The 15,330-nt window shown below is 46.5% G+C and overlaps 1 protein-coding gene and 1 pseudogene across 1 annotated transcript in view; one reads left to right on the forward strand and one right to left on the reverse strand.

The window, feature by feature from the left end:
• LOC126260740 (cyclin-dependent kinase 11B-like) overlaps positions 1 to 15,330 on the forward strand; it is a 401,166-nt gene that overhangs the window by 243,302 nt on the left and 142,534 nt on the right. The gene's annotated exons all lie outside the window — the stretch shown is intronic.
• Positions 14,712 to 14,829, reverse strand: LOC126261474 (5S ribosomal RNA; annotated as a pseudogene).

A 15,330-nucleotide genomic window follows, 5' to 3' on the forward strand; every position in this document is an offset into this window, starting at 1 on the left:
ATCTAGGAATATAGAATCGATCAGAGTTCCCTTGTCGAGAGCACTCATTACTTCATGGGAATAAAGTGCTAGCTATGTTGCTCAAGAACGATATTTTCTGAATCCGTGTTGGTTGTGTATCAATAAGTCATTTTGTTCAAGGTGATTCATAATGTTTGAGTACAGTATATGCTCCAAAATCCTACTGCATATTGAGGTCAGTGATATGGGTCTGTAATTCAATGGGTTACTGCTATTTCCTTTCTTGAAATTGGTGTGACCTGGGCTACCTTCCAATGTTTAGGAACACACCTTTCGTCAAGTGAGCTGTTGTATATGATTGCTAAGAAAGGCGCTATTGTGTCTGCATACTCTGAAAGTTTTTATTTCTTCTCCATGACTGTGTGTAATAAAATGGATCGTCGCTTGTTGTTAAACGTAAACGTAACACGTGCAGTATTAATACGCCACTTTGGGGGGGAGGGGGGGGGACGCATTCCGACTGGTCAACGTTAAGAAGCCTAACGGTGCCGGACCCACACGACGGTGCCAGCTGGGAGGAGGGAGGCGGCACTAACGCCGCTTGGATGCGACCTCCTCAGCGGGTGAGGAATGCTCTCTGTAATACGCGTAATTAACACCAGTCTTCTCCTCGCTACCAATTAGCATATGATTTATACAGCGCCACAAACACAACACACGCCACCTTTCTCCACACGCAACAAAACCCTCGAACCGTACATAACACTAACCCGGTGAAATGGAAGGCACAACTGGGCTAATGATGCCCAATCTCCCTTTACCACTGGGTGATGAGCTGTATATTTACAGTTAACCCTCAGGATGGAGCTAACAAATCACTAGGCTACGAGGTACGTGATGAAATGAAACCTCACTTAATATTCAATCACAGCTGCGGCGAAGGTGAAAACGTGGTAGAAAAAGGGCTGTTGTTGTGTACATAGGAGGCAGCTGGTCACCAGTCTTTTGAACTGCTATTACGATGTCCTTCTATTCATATACTATAAACAGAATACAAACCTACGCAACAGCATTTTGACACCACAGAATATTTCACGCGGTATGTCTATTTTACTTATAATTTCATTCATTTAGTTGTCGTAGCCTTTACTTATCTCTGCTTCATACATGCAACATGCTCGTTGTCCCTTCAGTGTACCGCTGCTACAGGAAACCCGTGTCTGGGCCCTGTTGTGCGTCGAAGTTTCAGAACAGTGACATCTCGGCGTACTGTATTGGTAGCCTAATACACTAATGTCCAAAAGTTCAGCATATTCGCGAAAAGGGGATATGTTGCCTTATCACGATGTTGGAAGGATCACAGAACAAGCTACAGGTTAATAAAACATTCTCGGGTTTCAAGCCGTGTCGAGTGGTTTACTGCCCACGAGCTTTCGGCAGAGATCTCCTCTGCCATTGCCAAGTGGATGACTGTCGTGTGGTCGTCATTGCCGTGCTTATATAGCCGCGCCGTCGCTCGTCACGCCACTGGTGCTCGGTCCCGCACCGTATATGGTAATGTTTTGGCCGCGCGACTGCCCGGCCCGCTTCAACTCCCTCAACACCGGATCCCACGCTGTACTCAGCTGCCATCCACCGTCTGTATTGAAGGTGTTGCCAGAAATTCTAATCTCTACGGCCTCGTTTATCACGCTATCCCAGAAGCCATTAGTCCGTTTAATAATAGACGTCTCATCGTATGCAATTCGGTGTCAGTTTTCCGGAGCATGTTCTGCTAGAACTGACTTTTCGGGATAGCGCAGACGGTAACAGCGTTCATGTTCTATGCGACACTGTTCCATTGTGCGTACAGTCTGGCCGACATAGAACTGCCCACATCCACACGGTATCTTGTAAATTCCTGGCGTTCTGCCACATCCACACGGTGTCTTGTAAACTCCTGGCGTTCTGAAGCCTACATCGTCTTTCACAGGTTTCATTAGTTGCCGGATCTTTGCCGGAGGCCTGAAGATTGTGTCTATTTTATGCCTCTTCAGGAGCCGACTAATCTTTCCTGTTGTCCAACCACAAAACAGTAAGAATGTAACCTGCTTGGTGTCTTCTTCAGAGGAATAATTCCTTTGTGGCTTGGATTACACTGCTTGTAAGATCTGTTTGTTGTTGTAACCGTTTTCCTCAAAAACTGCGAGCCACTTGCTCTAGGAGACCCACCTACGTCGGCGGTTCTATTTTGTCGGCGCGACATGTGGCGAGTATACTCTTCTGTGGCTTCGTTGCGAGATGCCAACCTTGGTCTGGAACACTGTTCTTCGCTCGATATGACAGGATTCGTCTGTGAAGGGCACATTTGTCCATTTCATTCGTCGTCCAGTTTTGATGTTGCCGACTCCACAATACACGGGCTCGCGTCTATGCTGAAGTGAGCGGGATGCACACGGACTGATGACTGGGAAGCAACCCTGCTGTTCTGAGCCTCCGATACAGTTTGGCTGAAAGCAGCAACTCCTGAGGCAGCTACAAGCTCTACAGCCAATAGTCTTGCAGGTGTTCTGCGATTTCGTCGGGCAGTTATAGCCAGATATCAGTCCTGCTGTTGGGTGCTTACTCGTGGCCGATTTGTGCTGGCCTATGGCGAATATCTCATGTGTCTCGAAACAGTCGCCAAAGCCTCGAAATGACACTTTGTGGCACATTCAAAGATACTGAGACTTCGGTCTGTGTCTGGTCTACTTCCAGGTGGCAGAGTATTCTACCTTGCAAAACAGAGTCCAAACAGCGTCTTTGCGATATTCACCAAGAGACTATATTCTGCTCACTATGAACCGACAAACAAGACTGTGATCTCATGCACTGTTTTTATTTATCTTTCGGTTACGCCGCTATTCACGGCATTGTGTTCTACTTTCCTAAACAGAGTGAAAAAGTTGGTTACGTAGGTAAAAATTTACGGTGATACTGTGTGTCTGCTCATCTTTTGTCTTTTAATTTTCGAATGTTTGTGATTACGCTAAACTTTTGGATACTAGTGTAGTTGTGAAACTCATCAGGCAGCATTGTAAGGAGCATTCACGACTGCGCCTAATAGCCTCCCAGTGCCAATGCGTCATAAGCACACCAGACAAAAGAAAACAAAAGTAACTCCTAGGAGGCACCAGACCAATACCGTGTTGCACCGCCCCTAGCCTTTTACTGGCCTCAGTTCGTCGTATTCGAACAGTTCGATGCACCTACAACTTCCAATGTCGTACGCGGTGTGGCCGAGCGGTTCTAGGCGCTTCAGTCTGGAACCGCACCGCGCGACCGCTACGGTCGCAGGTTCGAATCCTGCCTCGGGCATGGATGTGTGTGATGTCCTTAGGTTAGTTAGGTTTAAGCAGTTCTAAGTTCTAGGGGACTGATGACCTCAGATGTGAAGTCCCATAGTGCTCAGAACCATTTGAACCATTTTTTGAACCTGACAAGGAAAATAGGGAAATAGTGTTTTGCGATGGTTTTCTAATGCACCGTCCGCAGCTCGTGGTCTAGTAGCTAGCATTGCTGCCTCTGGAACACGGGGTAGCACGTTCGATTCCTGGCAGATTTGGGGATTTTCCCCGCTCGTGGACTGGGTGTTTGTGTTGTCCTCATCATTCCATCATGATTCGGGAAAAATGGCGAGATTGGACTGAGCAAAGGTTGGGAATTTGTACGGGCGCTGATAACCGCGCAGTTGAGCGCCCCACAAACCATGTAGCATTGTCATCTTTTTAATACACGAAGCTGTCGACCGAAAGGTTAGTTTGGACACATTTCGTGTATCTTTTGAGGCCCGCACAACTAAACATTCCGCTGAATTCCTTCTCCATCCTCACCCAATCCAAGCTCGTGCACTGACTTCGACGAAACCTTAGACCCAAATCGTCCTGTTCCTTGTGATTTCTGCGAACTCGTCTTCACGCACAGTAAACAGTACCGCGGGAGAGCTCTGACCCCGGCGACCGCGCGGCACAGTGGAGACAGAGAGATGCCTCGCTGGTGAGTTGTTTTGACGGGCTGCTAGCGGCACGTGGCTCCCACAGAAAACTGCGCCGCCTCTGTCCGGCACGTGTTTGCGCCGAGCGGCGGCGGCAGACAAAAGGCCCATTGAGCGCTCCGTGGCGCCACAGCCGCGGCCAGAGTCGGCGAGTGTGCTGCACGCCCGCCGATAGCATCTCGGCTGCCCGGGGCGTGCGCGATTAACGCCCCGCTGTCACATCGCTACGGCCGCTCTCAATAGCCGACTCACCTAAGTGATTCCCCATTCCCACTGCTGCCGTCTGTTTACCCGAGCTAACCGTTGCAGGCAGATGCTCGGCCATAACAGACGTGCCACTATACATAATGCAACACCTCGCACCGAAGGCACGCGTGCTATCCCGCAGCCATTCCGGGTATACAAATTGCTGCGTTACTCCGGCGTACACGGCGCCGCGAAGGAGACCGCTGTTGTATAGAATACTTGTAAGGCTCTGACTGCCATAAACAAGCAATTTAATACGGTACGTGAGTACAAATCAGGTTTCGAATACACATTAAGTAAATGTGTGTTCACACGTATTCGTGGAACGGCAAGGGAAATGCGTCAACGATTATTATAATTCGTCAGGTCTTATAATGTCTCCCTGAAGCCACCAAAAAGAAACGAGAGTAGATGGAAATGCGCCGGCCAACTACAAAGACAGACTGCTGCTGTTGCTGTCGCTACAGCGCTATATTGCCCACATATAAAGCACTGACCTGCTCATTGAGCTCTCTCGGATGATAACTACTTCGGAGGAAGACCATTCATCAAACGTCTTTCGCGAGGATTGAAATTTATTCCAGTTTTCTTGACGTCTTGAAAATCTTGGACACAGTTCGTCTTCGCCGGCTAGCGAACAAACAGCGGCTTACGATATCAATGTAACCAAATTATGGAGGCACTGTAAGATATTCGAGATGTTATGACGTGTGCCTGTAAAGGAAACTGCGACCGTGTTTTAACTCCTTATCAAGAAGGGATGACAGTATACAGTGTGGGCCTAAATTCTCTGTACAATTATTTAATACTTATATTACAAAAACTACAGAGCTTACAAATTTGTGCTTCATAACAAATCAAAGAATAAATTGCTGTTGTACGAGAGTAATACCAAAAGTAAGGTCTCCTATTTTCTTATAAGTACATAGACCTGTTTATTTCTACAATGGTTTACATCGGTTTACAGCTTGAACATTTAGCTGTTATTCGACCTAATCACCATTTCTGTCGATGCATTTTTGTAGACGCTGTGGCACTTTTTGTATGCCCATGTCATACCAGCTCGCCGCCATGCTGTTGAGAAAGTTATGAACCTCTTCTTTCTCCTCGTCGTCGGAGCTGAATCGCCTTCCGGTCAAATGTTCTTTCAACCTAGGGAAGAGGTGATAGCCACTGGGCGCCAAGTCAGGACTATAGGGTGGGTGGGTGATTATGTTCCCCTGAAACTATTGCAGGAGAGCAACGGTTTGCCGAGCGATGTGTGGGCGAGCGTTGTCATGGAGAATGGTTCAAATGACTCTGAGCACTATGGGACTTAACATCTGTGGTCATCAGTCCCCCAGAGCTTAGAACTACTTAAACCTAACTAACCTAAGGACATCACACACATCCATGACCGAGGCAGGATTCCAACCTGCGACCGTAGCGATCATGCGGTTCCAGACTGAAGCGCCTAGAACCGCACGGCCACACCGGCCGGCGTGTCATGGAGAATGTGTACGCCCTTGCTCAACATTCCTCTTCTCCGGTTCTGAATTGCCCGTTTGAGTTTTTTCGGTGTCTCACAGTACCTGTCAGCGTGAATTGTGGTCCCAGCGATTCAGCTCCGACGACCAGGTGAAAGAAGAGGTTCATAACTTTCTGAACAGCATGGCGGCGAGCTGGTGTGACATGGGCATACAAAAACTCTTGCAGCGTCTACAAAAATGCATTGACAGAAATGGTGATTATGTCGAAAAACAGCTAAATGTTCAAGCTGTAAACTGATGTAAACCGTTGTAGAAATAAACAGGTCTATGTACTTATAAAAAAATAGGAGACCTTACTTTTGGGATTACCCTCGTAAAATGGTATCACGCGAGTCGAAGGTGCAGTGTGTTCTGTGGTATCACGAGACAAAGTGTCCAACAACGAAATTTTGAAAGGCATACGGAAGAGAAGCACCTAATAGAAGGAGTACTGTTGCGCGGTACGTAAAGTTTAAACAGACGGGCACTGTGTTTGATCTTCCGCCAAGACTGGTGTGTTCGGTCAGTGAATGAAGTGTCGGAGCTGGGGAACATGCGTTCTTACGAAGCCCTTCCAAACCTACACGACACGCAACTCGTGAATGAAGGATTCCTAGGACCACACTGCAAAGAATCCCACACAACAGATGGCACATGCATGCATGTAAAGCCCAGATAAGATGCGCCTTACAACCAGACGATGGAAGTCGGTGAGCAGCTTTTGCGCCTGAGATACTGGAAAGTATCGACCCCGGCAATGAGTATCTTCAACGAATTTGTTTTCAAGATGAGGCTCCTTTGCACATATAAAGTAAGGTTAACAAGTACAGTGTGAGTATATGGGGTTCGGAAAGTCCACACGTTTCCTTAGATCACTTTATGAATTCCGCTAAAATGAATGTGTGGTGCTCTTTGATGCAGAATGGAGTCATTGCCTCTTTCTTTTTTGTTGAAAAATCGGTAACAACTAACATCCATCTGGATATTCAAGAACAGTTTGTAGTCTGATCTGGTTTTCCAACGAGATGGCGCACCACTGTGCTGGGAATTGCATGTTAAAAATTTTCTTAACGAAACATTTCCTGACAACGGCTTGGGCGTGATGTTCCCACTGCCCATCCTGCAAGATCACCAGGCGCAAAACCCTAAGATTTCATTTTATGGGGCTACATACCTCACACAGGGATCATTAGAATAAGATAACAGGGACTAGAACGCTTACAGATGCGAGCAGACAGTCTTTTTCCCTCACTCAATACGTGAATGCAGCGAGCAGAATATCGATAATATTGATAGGAAGTACCCTCTGCCATGCATTGTACAGTGCCTTGCGGAGTATATATGGAGGTGTAGGTATAGGTATCCGCCTACCTACGTATCCTGCCCATCGAGATATTAAATTATCACCAACCTTATAGCTGAAAACACTGTTATATTTTAGAATACAAATGTAAAACTTGCCCGGAAGTCAACACTACCATCTGACGATGGGATCAGGCCCGAAACTAGTAACGGCACAGTAAAAATATTTCAAAAAAAGCTTGTGGTAGGTTTCTGTACTTCCTACAGTGTAATTTACAAAAACAGCTGTGGTGTTCTCTAACGAACATGGATAAAAAGTAAAGTAGAGTCCCATTAATCCGAACTAACTGGGACCGGACCTGGTTCGGATTACCGATTTGTTCGGATTAGCCGGAATTACTGTGACGAGTTTCTTGTATGTATACCAAGCAGATAAGTAGATACACCATGGGAACAAGTGTGGGAACAATGACTTGTTGTAGTGCATTGTTGAGACCTTTGTAGTGTTTGAGGTCAGTGCACTGCCAGTTGGCTAACAAAGCGCTTGGTTATGTTAGTTATCGATCGTGTAACAGTTGTATTGTATTCGTTCAGGTGTAGTGGTGTACGTATTTTAGTCGTGAGTAAACGGAAACATACAACGTTAACTCTCAAAGAAAAACTGAATGCTTTGAAGCGGATAGACAATGGTGTGATCGTATCTAAACTGGCAACGGAACTGGGTGTTGGTAAGGCAACCATTTGTGATTAGAAGAAGAACCGAGTGAAGCTTGAACAGTCCTGTGCAATGTGGGAAAAATACTCGAAATTCGGCAGACTTTGAAACAGTCCCAGTACGATAAACTGGATGAAGCTCTTTTCTTTTGGTTTACACAGGAAAGAGAAAGAGAACTCCTTTGAGTGGAGCACTGGTTCAGGAGAAGGCTGTTTACCTGAACAAGTTTATGAATGGTGATGAGTCTTTTAGTGCGAGTACGGGTTCGTTGGACAGATTCAAAACACGTCATGGAATCCGTCAGCTATTAATTACTGGAGAGAAGCTTTCTTCTGACTGTGATGCAGCGAAGGAATACTTGGGTGAGTTTGAAGAAATGATAAGAGAGAGAAAGTATTCTCCCCAACAAATTTATAATGCTGACAACAGTGGGCTTAATTTTAGGGCATTGCCAACAAACTGCCTGCCATCAAAAGCAGAAGACCATGGCCCTGATTTTAAAATGTACAAAGATGGTGTGACTTTATTAGCGTGTAGCAACGCTGCTGGTAATCACAAGCCGCCTTTAATGCTGATCGACAAATCTGCTAGGCCCAGAGCTTTTAAAAACTGCAACATGAAGTCCCTGCCCGTACATTATCGCAATCAGGAAAAAGCATGGATGGATGGTAAGCTGTTCAAAGAATAGTTTCAAGGCCAGTTTGTTCCCTCTGTTCGACGGTGTTCTAAGGAAAATAATTTGTCTCCCCGTGCAATCCTTTCGATTGATAACGCGCCATCCCACCCCAGCACTGAGGAATTATGTGAAGGAGAAATTGTGGCGAAGTTTTTGCAGGCGAATGTTACACCACTTCTACAGCCGATGGACCAGGGCGTACTGGAAACATTAAAACTGATTTACAGAAAAGAATTTTTAAGAATGCTGATCCAAGATGATAGCATTCCTGTAGTGGACAAAATAAAAAAGACCAATGTGAAGGATGTTGTTTATTGGGCGGTTTGAGGCATGGCAGAATATTTCAGAACATACTCTGATAAAATCCTGGAGAAAACTGTGGACGTCTCTTGAATTTCAGGACAACCTAGTTGAAAATGAAGAGGAAAACCTACTACAAATGATACAGACAATCCCTGGATGTGAAGAAGCTAGTGAAGGAGACGTAGATCTACATCTACATCTACATGGATACTCTGCAAATCACATTTAAGTGCCTGGGAGAGGGTTCATCGAACCACCTTCACAATTCTCTATTATTCCAATCTCGTATAGCGCGCGGAAAGAATGAACACCTATATCTTTCCGTACGAGCTCTGATTTCCCTTATTTTTTCGTGGTGATCGTTCCGCCCTATGTAGGTCGGTGTCAACAAAATATTTTCGCATTCGGAGGAGAAAGTTGGTGATTGGAATTTCGTGAGAAGATTCTGTCGCAACGAGAAACGCCTTTCTTTTAATGATTTACATCACAAATCCTGTATCTTTTGTGTGACACTCTCTCCCATATTGCGCGAAAATACAAAACGTGCTGCCTTTCTTTGAACTTTTTCGATGTACTGAGTGGATGGCAGCGGATGGAGCATGTGTGGAAAACCTTACTGACGCTGATTTGGCTGCTGCTGTGACTCAAGACCAGGAAGAAGTGGACTGCTGTGACGGAAGTGACAATGAGCATGAAAGCGACAAAGGAGAGCTGGTGCCACACAGTGACGCAGCAGAAGAGCTTGACCTCGCGCTACGTTATTTGGAGCAACAGACCACTGCTACACCTGCTGATTTCATGTTTACGAGGCGATGGTGCTACCATGCTTCATATAACAGACTGACTTCATTATGCCAAAAGACAATGATTGAGTTTTTGTCATCTAAAAAGTAGGGATTTTAGTAAGTTTGACAGCTTTTCTTTCATTGTTATGCATAGTTTAAACCTAATGTTTTCTTGCCAATTTTTCTAATACATGTTTACTGTAATGTGTAAATTAAAATAGTGTGAATCTACAGCAGTTTATCGCACAGTTTTCCATACTCAGACTAATATGTTTCATATTCGGATTAACCGAACGTTCGGATTACCGGGGTTCGGATTAGCGGGACTCTGCTATAATTGATACATGCCTCCTGTCAACGAAGCCGTCGCAAGGGAGTGATGTGTGTGGCAAATCGGCGACGATTCACTCTTGCGCCGCCACAGCGATTTGTTAAACTTCGCTTCGGTTACGGAACATCCGCATTTCTGTAAGGAATGCTTTGTGCCGATACGCCCCCCCCCCCCCCAACCCCTGTGGCCGTGGTATACAGGTCACCTCAGGCACGGGAGGAATTCGGCTGGTCACCACTCGGCGTGACCAGGCGGTGCCTCGAGATGTCAGATGGAGGCGGTGCGCTTTCACGGCCGGACAGCCGTGACACAGTCCGCCACTCAGCGCCGGCATCCCAGGCTCGCAGCACGCGCGTTAGGACCCCCGCGGGCCGGCGCGGCGCGTCTCCGCGGGGACAGCCAGACCGAGGCGAGACGGCTCAATCCCCGGCGTCGCCGCGTCGCGTGCCCCGCATACTGAGGCGCCGCTTTCTTCCGCCTCACGGACCTGTAAGGCATCCGTCGGCCTGTAAGGCATCCACGACGGAGGCGCCGGCAGGTCGCGTGCGGGACAACAGCACTGCATACCGTCATCACTCACTGGCGGGCACGACACGGGTCCAGGTCTGCTCGAGGCGAGGAATATCCCTCCAGCTGGTGGAAAGTATGCCACGTCTAGTGCTGTCTGTGTCACTCCCTGTTCGGTTCAGTTCAGGAATGGCGCACAGGGTAAATAAACTTTACACCTCTACTCACAAGGGAACCTCCCCATCGCACCCCCCTCAGATTTAGATATAAGTTGGCACACTGGATAGGCCTTGAAAAACTGAACACAGATCAATCGAGGAAACAGGAAGAAGTTGTGTGGAACTATGAAAAAATAAGCAAAATATACGAACTGAGTAGTCGATGCGTAATATAGGCAACATCAAGGCTAACCTGAGCTCAGGAGCGCCGTGGAACGAGGGGTCCTTGGTTCAAGCCTTCCCTCCAGTGAAAAGTTTAACTTCTTTATTTTCGCAAAGTTATGATCTGTCCGTTCGTTCATTGACGCCTCTGTTCACTGTAATAAGTTTAGTGTCTGTGTTTTGCGACCGCACCGGTAAACCGTGCGATTAGTAGACGAAAGGACGTGCCTCTCCAATGGGAACCGAAAACATTTGATCGCTAGGTCATAGGTCAACCGATTCCTCCACAGGAAAACGCGTCTGATATATTCTATACGACACTGGTGACGGCATGTGCGTCACATGACAGGAATATGTTGTCGACCCACCTAACTTGTACACTTGGCGAATGGGTAAAAAGATTCTTCTACCTTGCCCGATTTAGGTTTTCTTGTGGATATGATAATCACTCCCAAAAAAGTGATGAAAACATAAGAGTTTGTCACATAAACTGCAACAAATGAATGCAACAGTTTCACAGTCGCACAGTTTTCCCTGTGCTCTGTCAAAACATGTTTCTAACGTTCTTAATTTTTTCCGTGTGAAGACCGTGAAATCCTGCATATGTCCAAGCAAATCTGAACATGTCCTGGAATTTTGGAGAGCGAAGTTGATTGTATGTGAGTGCCTGAACTTTGATAATTGTCTGATAATAAAAAATTAAACTTTTCACTCGAGGGAAGACTTGAACCAATGACCTTTCATTCCGCAGCTGCTCACGCTAACCACGGGACCACGGCGCTCGTGAGTTCATATTAGCCTTGATGTTGCCTATCTTGCGCATGGACTACTCAGTTTGTATATTTTGCTTATTTTTTCGTAGTTCCACACAACTTCTTCCTGTTTTCTCGATTGATCTGTGTTCAGTTTTTCAAGGCCTATCCACTGTGCCAACTTATAACAAAATCTGAGGGGGGTGCGATGGGGAGGTTCCCTTGTCAGAAATATACGGATAAATGGTTCAAATGGTTCTGAGCACTATGCGACTTAACTTCTGAAGTCATCAGTTGCCTAGAACTTAGAACTACTTAAACATAACTAACCTAAGGACATCACACACATCCATGCCCGAGGCAGGATTCGAACTTGCGACCGTAGCCGTCGCGCGGTTCCAGACCGTAGGGCCTAGAACCGCTCGGCCACCCCGGACGGTTATGGATAAAAGGTGGAGGCTAAGATCAGTTTGGATTCCGTAGAAATGTTGGAACACTTGAGGCAATACTGACCCTACGGCTTATCTTAGAAGCTAGATTAATAAAAGGTAAATTTACGTTTCTAGCATTTGTAGACTTATAGAAAGATTTTGACAACGTTGAAGGTGGCGAGGGTGAGATACAGGGAGCGAAGTGATATTTACAATTTGTACAGAAACCAGATAACAGTTATAAGAGTCGAGGGGCACGAAAGCGAAGCAGTGGTTGGGATGGGAGTGAGACAGGGATGTAGCCTATCCCCGATGTTATTCAGTCTGTATATTGAGCAAGCAGTAAAAGAAACAAATGAAAAATTCGGAGTAGGAATTAAAATCCACGGAGAAGAAATAAAAACTTTGAGGTTCGCCAATGACATTGTAATTCTGTCACAGACAGCAAAGGACTTGGAAGAGCAGCTGAACGGAATGAACAGTGTCTTCAAAGGACGATATAAGATTAACACCAACAAAAGCAAAACGAGGATAATGGAATGTAGTCGAATTAAATCGGGTGATGCTGAGGGAATTAGATTAGGAAATGAGACGCTTAAAGTAGTAAATGGGTTTTGCTATTTGGGGAGCAAAATAACTGAGAGAGGATATAGAATGTAGACTGGCAACAGCAAGGAAAGCGTTTCTGAAGAAGGGAAATTTGTTGATATCGATTATAGATTTAAGTGTCAGTAAGTCGTTTCTGAAAGTATTTGTATGGAGTGTAGCCATGCATGGAAGTGAAACGTGGACGATAGTTTGGACAAGAAGAGAATAGAAGCTTTCGAAATGTGGTGCTACAGAAGAATGCTGAAGACCAGATGGGCAGATCTCGTAACTAATGAGGAGGTATTGAATAGAATTGGGGAGAAGAGAAATTTGTGGCACAACTTGACTAGAAGAAGGGATCGGTTGGTAGGACATGTTTTGAGGCATCAAAGGATCACCACTTTAGTATTGGAGGGCAGCGTGGAGGGTAAAAATCGTAGAGGGAGAGCAAGAGATGAAAAGAGTAAACAGATTGAGAAGGATGTAGGCTGCAGTAGGTACTGGGAGATGAAGAAGCTTGCACAGGATAGAGAAGCACGGAGAGCTGCATCAAACGAGTCTCTGGACTGAAGACAATATATATATATATATATATATATATATATATATATATATATATATATATATATCGTGTACGTCTTTCACCGAGTGAGGTGGCGCGGTGGTTAGCACAATGGACTGGCATTCGCGTCCGGCCGTCCTGATTTAGGGTCTCCGTGATTTCCCTAAATCACTTCAGGCAAATGTCAGAATAGTTGCTTTGACAGGGCGAGGTCGATTTCCTGCCGCATCCTCCCTTCATCCGATGGGACCGATGACGACACTGTTTCGTCGTCTCCCCCCCCCCCCCCCCCCCCTCCGAGTCAACCAACCAACCAATCTACCGCATACGTGTTTTACGCAGTCAGTGTCAGAGACATGTATTAGGCACTTGCAGCGGCCGTTTCCTGCTCCCGCTAATAATGTTCGCCTATGAAGCGTAGCTCCTACCACGACTTTCAGAGTTTCCTCTCCATCGGATGCTGTAAGACAGGCAGAAAAAGTTGCGACTAATTAGGCCAGCCTACCGGACTCAGGCACCGAAGAATTTAGTAGGACTACGGAAAGGCCGGCCCGTCGTCTCCAGTTTGGAAGAGAATTAAAAAAATCCTTTACCGCAGGTAGCGAAAACACGCACCGGCGTAGACAATGGCGAACAGTACGAACACAGAAACGCGGCAGGAAGTGATGCGTTCCAGGCTGACATTCTTGTCTTGTCAACACGTCGCAGAAAATCTACCGTGCGGCAATTTGTTCCAGGCCCTGGCGTTTCGCGAAGTTCGTTGCTATAAACTGAAAGCTTTCACGTTGATTAGTGACTCAACTGTTGACCAAGCAAAACAAAAATTGGAGGGGTGAGAACAACTGTGTGCCGCAAATCACCTGCGCTGTCTGCAGGTGACGCTTCCCTGTGAGATGACAAATTAAAGACACTTGGAATCCGGTCTGCTTCCTTACGGATCTGCTTTTGTGCATGTAGTAACGAAATTTCTTGTCAACACATGGTACCCTTCCGAGAGCACTTGCTGTTTTGTCGTCCTGTGCCCGCACAGGTAACGGGATCAATGCCGCATCGTATGGGTAAGGTTAGCGTATTCTTTGGATTTCATGATGAAAAGTATCCGGACAGACGTGTGACCTCGAGGCGTCTCGAGAGGAGGAGTCGTCACTACAAAACGAGGCGGGGAGTGTAGTGTTGTGTTGTGTTGTGAGTGGAGAAGCGGCAAGAGCAGAAAGGGGCGGCGAGGACAGCCTACTTCTGACGTAGAGTAGCCACTCGATGTCACCTGAGTAATAAATCCGTCAGGGACATTTCAACCATTGTAAAGCTACCCAAGTCCGTTGTTGGTGATGTTAGCGTGAAGTAGAAACACGGAGCAGCGACAACAGCTAAACCTAAAGCAGGCAGAACTCATGTACTGACAGGAACCGTCGATCATTGCGGAAAGTGTGTAAAACTTATATCGATTAAAGCACTCCGTCTTCAGGCCACAAGTGGCCCATCGGGACCATCCGACCGCCGTGTCATCCTCAGATGAGGATGCGGACAGGAGGGGCGTGTGGTCAGCACTCCGCTCTCCCGGTCGTTACGATGCTTTTCTTTGACCGGAGCCGCTACTATTCGGTCGAGTAGTTCCTCAATTTACATCATGAGGCTGAGTGCACCCCGAAAAATGGCAACATCACACGGCGGCCCGGACAGTCACCCATCCAAGTGCCGGCCACGCCCGACAGCGCTTAACTTCGGTGATCTGACGGGAACCGGTGTATCCACTTCGGCAAGGCCGTTGCCTTATATCGATTAGGAGTAGATTTATTTTATCTAACTGTGTATTTGCAATTTATGAAGTGTGCATTCTGTGTTGTTTAAAATCCTTCATGTGAGGCAAGAAAATTAGTGTTTTGTTAATGAACATACGAAAAAAGCAAAAGAATATGTTGAAATTTTAAATTATTATAATATGAATATGTTTATAAAGAAGAGAATGTTTCTTAAAGGCTCGTTCGTGTTTACGGCACTTGTATTTGTAACATGTAATCGCTGTAGGGAAGTGACCGCCCCCGCTAACTGAGCGGTCAGCGCGGCGGAATGCTACGCCAATGGGCCCGGGTTCGATTCCCGGCTGGAGCAGGAGATTTCCTCCGCTCAGGCACTGGGTGTTGCGTTGTCCTCATCACCATTTCATCCCCATCTCAAACGCGCAAGTCGCCCAACGTGGCGTCGAATACGATAAGTACTTGCCCTCGGCGGCCGGACTTCCCCGAATGGGGAACTGCCGGCCCACAATGCCGT

Source organism: Schistocerca nitens, chromosome 5, assembly GCF_023898315.1.
Source record: "Schistocerca nitens isolate TAMUIC-IGC-003100 chromosome 5, iqSchNite1.1, whole genome shotgun sequence".
Lineage (NCBI taxonomy): Eukaryota > Metazoa > Arthropoda > Insecta > Orthoptera > Acrididae > Schistocerca > Schistocerca nitens.